This window comes from Helobdella robusta (genome assembly GCF_000326865.2).
Source record: "Helobdella robusta unplaced genomic scaffold HELROscaffold_9, whole genome shotgun sequence".
In the NCBI taxonomy this organism is placed as follows: Eukaryota; Metazoa; Annelida; class Clitellata; order Rhynchobdellida; family Glossiphoniidae; genus Helobdella; species Helobdella robusta.
Window position 1 is genome coordinate 1,390,954 of NW_008705512.1, and position 6,406 is coordinate 1,397,359.

Genomic DNA, 6,406 nt, shown 5'->3' on the forward strand with positions numbered 1-6,406 from the left:
CAACAAATTATTGAATAATATTTTTTACCATTTAATAAAAATTTTTGTTGATTTAATTAAAACATAAATGAATGTCAATCACAAATAATTGACAGTATTATAAATTTTTAATCATCTGAATGTGATATACCCTGCCTAAGATTACTAGCTGTTCGACATGAACGTATATCAATGATGTGTGTGTGTGTGTGTGTGTGTGTGTGAATATATAAACATCGATATAAAAATCAAATTAATATATCCAACGTTCCCATTGTTTTGTTTAATTTGTGTTTTAAAAAGCACAATGCCTCTTTTAGGCTTTTAAGTACGATTTCATTAATAATAATTATTCATTTTGAAAAAAATGTGCATCAAACATTAATGGAGTACATTCTTTTTAAAAGCAATGAATATATTTATAAAAAATAAATATATAAATGAATGAATGAGTGTATTAAAAAACTATACCTATATTTCAGCCACATAATATAATTAATTAATTTATACGTAAAATGTATTTATTTAGTTGAATTGAAATTTTGTGAACCCCCTCCAGTAAATGTTAAACATACAAGTTATTAAAAACGTTGAAAAACATTTTTTTGGCAACATTCAAAATGTTCTTCGAAATTAGATATGAATTCAATTTTCTTTTATTTCTCGAGTGTCCAGGAGAATAAAACGCATGGGAATGCCATCGTTAATCCGATTATACCGCCATAATGCTGTTACCATCAGCAACATCGCCATCTTAACCGTCAACATCTTTATCATCATCATCACCATCATCATCTTCTTCTTCATCATCACTACCATCATCATCATCATCATCACTATCATCATCATCATCATCACTATCATCATTACTATCATCATCATCACTACCGTCATTATCATCATCAATTTATCACCTTTATTATCATCACCATCAGTAGTATTATAATAGTTCTTTTGATCCCATCCAGCACCACCGTCAACAACATTTTGATATCATTATGTTGTCATATCATCGTGGTTGGTGTAAGCTTGCGTTCTTATTATAACAACAACAAATTTCAGATTTAATGATTATAATAAAAACTAGGTAGCTGACTCATGTGCAACAGTTGTAGATCAATTGAACACTTCATTTAAAAAAAATTACATGGCAGGTCAGGTAAGTAATGGACATAAAACCATTGTATACAAATTAATTACAGTCGAAAATTAAACTATCAAAACATTGTTGTTACAACATTCCTTTTGGACAACTTTTGATAAGAAGCACTTCAAAATATAAACGACAACTTTTAGAAATACTAAAATTCTCAACTCAACTTTAACCCGAAGTTAAATCGACATGGACTCTCACCCGCACGTACAGACCAACGTTAAACGCAAAAAATCAACTGAAAATAAAGCATGGAGCCACCCTTTGAATTAAACTGACACCTCGTGTTTATTCCTTTCACCAACACATTCAGGTGTTTAAAACAAAATTAATTTCGCTTCCGTTTGAAAATATTTAAAAATATTTTAATGCCAAAAAATGTTGGAAATTTGTTATGGCCCAAAAAATTATTTTGCGTGTTAGATACCAATTTTAATATATTTTCATTTGTTTTTTCTACCTGAATTGCGTGTGTTTTGTTTTTATCTGCTGGCTCTGATATTGCGTTTGTATGTTTTGCCTACCCTGCTTGAACCAACCCGTTTATGCAAGCTCATTTGATTCTGAAAAACGAAATGCGTTTGTGTAAGATGCCGATTTTGTTGGAGTGTAACGACTGATGTTTCGACGTGCTTCCATCCGTCATTCCAGTTTTATCTCCTATGAAGGTAAGTGCCTAAGCGTGATTATCTTTTTATGTCTGGCTCGAAGCGTGCTACCATTTCACTTATTTGCATATACACGCGTGTGTGTCTACTCTTGTAGTAATACACAGACATACATTTCACGACATGAACAGTGGTTTAGAAACACAATTTCAATTACAAACACGATCTGTTTTGCCGTAGTTGCGAATGTAAAAAAGTAAATTTGCGAGTTTAATTTAAAAATATGTTGGCTACATTTAATGAAAAAACAAACAACCACAATCAAGCAAAACATTTTAAAAGTGCAAATGAGGTTCGCTTCAAGAGAAAGAAGCCAACAATGTTTTCAAAGACAAATTTTTTCGAATATTGTTCTAGCAATAGACAAATTTGTTATAAATAACTAAAAAACTGTTTAATCGTGAAATAAATTATAAGATCAATACTGGCGCGCTGTCCAGTGAGTGACCCACCCGGCAATAAATCATGCAGCACGTGAACTGGACGTGGGCTCTGATGGACATCAAGTGAACGTTCACGTTTATTTCGTTCGCAATTATTTGATTCCCATCTGTAATTGCTCAGCAGACCATTCTTCCAGTTGCTTGCTCCTTTCATGTTCCCCCTGTACATTTCGTTTGCTCCGCTCTTTTTCTTTTTAGCGTTTGCGTGTTTGTATATATGTGTGTGTAAATATAGTCAGTGGCTGATTTAGGGGGGCCATTGAATATTACGAAGATAGATATTAATTATTATCAATTTATTTCAATTGTTCAGTGTTTGCATTGTTGGGCTAATAAATTTATTTTTTAAATGAATAATTCAAATTACTATCAAAGTTTAAAGGATACAAATAAAAACAAACAAAACACCAAACTGCATGAAACTAAAGGGCCAACAAACTGGATAGTTTAACTTAATGTGGCTTTGTGTAGAGCGACTTGTGTGCTCTTTACTTTCATTTCATTTCATTTTATTTAACGTCTTCTCGTGATCAACTGATGACATTTGAAATGAGGATGAAGGTAGAACTAAGGAGAAAGTTAAATACTTCCGGGGATCACGTGACAGATGCAATATTCTTCTCCTTCTTCTTCTGCTGCTGTTTCATACATTCACTTCAGAGGAAGAAAAATTTCTAAAGAAAAAAAAATAATCAAGAATTTAATTTTAATTTATTTATAATTTTCGTGCTATGCGTCCGTAAGAGGACAGCCATTAAATGTCTGTTACAATTGCTAACCCACATATATATATATATATATATATATATATATATATATATATATATATATATATATATATATATATAATATGTATATAATACCGTATCGGGAATAATAATAATCAGGGGCGTAGGCATAAGAGGAACTCTGGGGTTGAAGCCCACCCGCCCGATCGTAACATATTTTGCTGATGCTTAAGCTAAAACGAATGAAATAGTTTATAAATTTAAAAACAATATATGTGTGGTGTGTGTGTGTAGTGTGTGTGTGTGTTTGTGTGTGTGTGTGTGTGTTTGTGTGTGTGTACGGTGAGTGTCTGCCATATTACTTGGAAGATGACCACAAATGCGTCATTAGCAAACGTCCGTTTTATTTAGTTTTTGTTATCTTTTTTATTTTAGTTTCGTCGTGTGGTCGTCTTTTTGTGTGTGTTGATTTTTTAGCGAGTTTGTATGCAATAATTGAGCAAGTTATCCGTACGTACAATGTCATTTCTAATTAATAAATACTTCAAAATAATATTGTTTAGAGTTGTTCTTGTTCATGATAGCGTTGTTGTCGGTGATGATGACGAGGAAGAAGATAATAAGGATTATCTCTTTATGTCTTTTATGTCTTAATGTGTTTTTCCAACGATTCTTACATGTTTCTTCTTTTGTTCTACGTGCCTATGTACGTACGGCTCTGCATTTTTGAATTATTTTCAAAAGTATGACGAAGAAGATTTCCATAACGGGATTATGTTCATACGGGGCTTAATGACATTTTTCATTGCAATAATCCTCTGCAGAATAACATCCTGTGTTGTCTGTGTGTGTGCGTGTGTATCTGTTTGTGTGTCTGTGTGTGTTGTTTGTGTGCGTTTTTGTGATTGTGTTTCTCCTGCTAATTTTTTATATACACACATACATATGAAATTGTTAAGTGCCTTCATCGTAATCCTACCCTCCTTATTCCAAATTCTCGAATCACTCAGCTTAATTTATTTAAAGTTCATTGATTTAGCATTTTTCAAAAAATATATAATAATTAATATTTTTTTATCAAATGCATTTTATAGTTTAAAGGTTTTAGCTTGCATTGAGATTTAGATTTTACGTAACTTATCTTTCTTACACAAAACTCAATTTTTGTTTATGATTATTATTACGTTCTAAACAAGTTTTTTTTGCGATTTAAAATTTACCTAATATATTTTTCAAACACGGATCTGTTAATAAAATGTATGCAAAACATCCAATTTTTCACATCGTTACATTCAACTTCGAAGTTTCTAACAAAATTTGCTTACGGACTGTCCTCAGAAAACTTAAAATCTCCAGAATGATGCTCACCGTTCGCATACCACATCAGTAAAAATATAATATAAGTGAAGGCAGTACCATCTAATGTATACACGATACATACATATATATATAGGCACCTACCTATACCTACGTACCTACCTACTTGCCCTTGCTATACAATGAAAGTTTTTGTGAAAGACATAGTTGAGTGAGATGCTGATTATGATGAAATGATGACGATGATGATGATATTGACGATTGTGGTGACGATAATGATGATGGTAGTAGTGATGTTGGTGGTAGTAATAACAGGAGTAATGGTTTTGATAATGATGTTATGGTGATGATGATGATTATGATGATGCTGATGATGATGATGGTGAAAAATTTTCGTGGTGATACTGATGATGATGGCGATAATGATGAGGATAAATATGCTGAGATTGTTTTTGATGATGATGATGATGGTGATGTTGATGACGAGACGATGATGGTGATGACATGCAGATACGTTGCGTGTCGTCAGATGTCGTAGCACGGGTGAGGCCGATGTCACATTTTATGTCTTTGTACCGCTTCATGATGTCATCAAGTTTTGATGATGATGACGACGACCACGAAGACGATGATGATTATGATGATGACAAGAATGATGATGATGATAATAATGATGACGTTTTTGGAATTTGATGCAAAGACTAATACAAAAACTAAGATGTTGATGATGAAGAAGAAGATGATGATGATGATGATGATGTAAATAATGCAAGTGATGATAAGATTAAATGATTAAGACGATTTTGGTGATCTATAAATAATAATTCATCATTCAACAACATACTTAAGTGTTCAAGATTAAGCTCATTTTTTATATTTATATATACATCATATAACACTATCATAATAATAATTATTATTAATTATTATTATATATAATTTAATGTTGATTCTATTTCTCTTTGTGCCCATTTAAAATGTATGGCGAGCATTGTAGAATATCTATATAATTTACATTATAAGTTTTATTATTTTAACTTTGTAATTACAATGTATGTTTTAAAATGAGAATAAAATGATGTTCTCATTATTATTATTATTAATTATTATTATTAATTATTATTAATACGAATCTCTTTTTTACAATTTTCAATTTTTTAAGTAAAAAGTATTTCTAAAATAACCCAGTTTGGAAACATGTAAAATTACATAAACAATACCAAATCCGTTTTATACAGAGGAATGGTATTATATCCTAACTTGCACACAAACAAAGATGCTACACACGCACACACACTCACACACAGACAATCACACACAAACACACACACTCACAATCAAACACATACATACACACAATCACACACACACACATGTTTAAAGAAAAACTTATTCTTGCATTCACACAAAGATAGATAGAAACAAAGAAAAAGATAGACTGGGAGAAAACATGACTGACACAGAGTAAACATTCGAGATGTTTTATAAATCATCGTCATTAGCGTTCGTCTTTCTTTGCTTAATGAGATGAAGACGGCGTATCCATGTATTCACTTCCATGTACATCATATACATAATGTTGTACATCCTCTCTGTAGTTACGTAAATCTATATTTTAGTATGTTACCGTGATGTATGCGCATTGGATATACGTCAATTCTTATTACATTATCGAAAGAATTTGTTTGTATGTTTATATTCACTAATAAATATTCACTTATATATCATATTTGTATCAGTGTATACATTTACGAGATGTTATACATATGTACATACGTATTCATATGTGCATACATATACATACTTATACATATATACGCACATAAACATTTATACAATATTCAATAAATTCTACCGAATGTTTTTCGTTAATATGTTTGTAGTTCGTTTTTTTCTATTTTTCTCACTAAAGTCATTCATAGTCTCTTGTATCATCATACCTTGTATAATTATCATGACTTTAGTGAGAAAAATCGAAAAAACGAACTACAAACATATTAACGCCAAACATTCGGTAGAATTTATATGAATATTGTAAAAATTATGGTCTATTACCACCATAAACATTTATACATGTATGCTAATACCAAATCGTGACGAATGACGCTAAACAGTCCG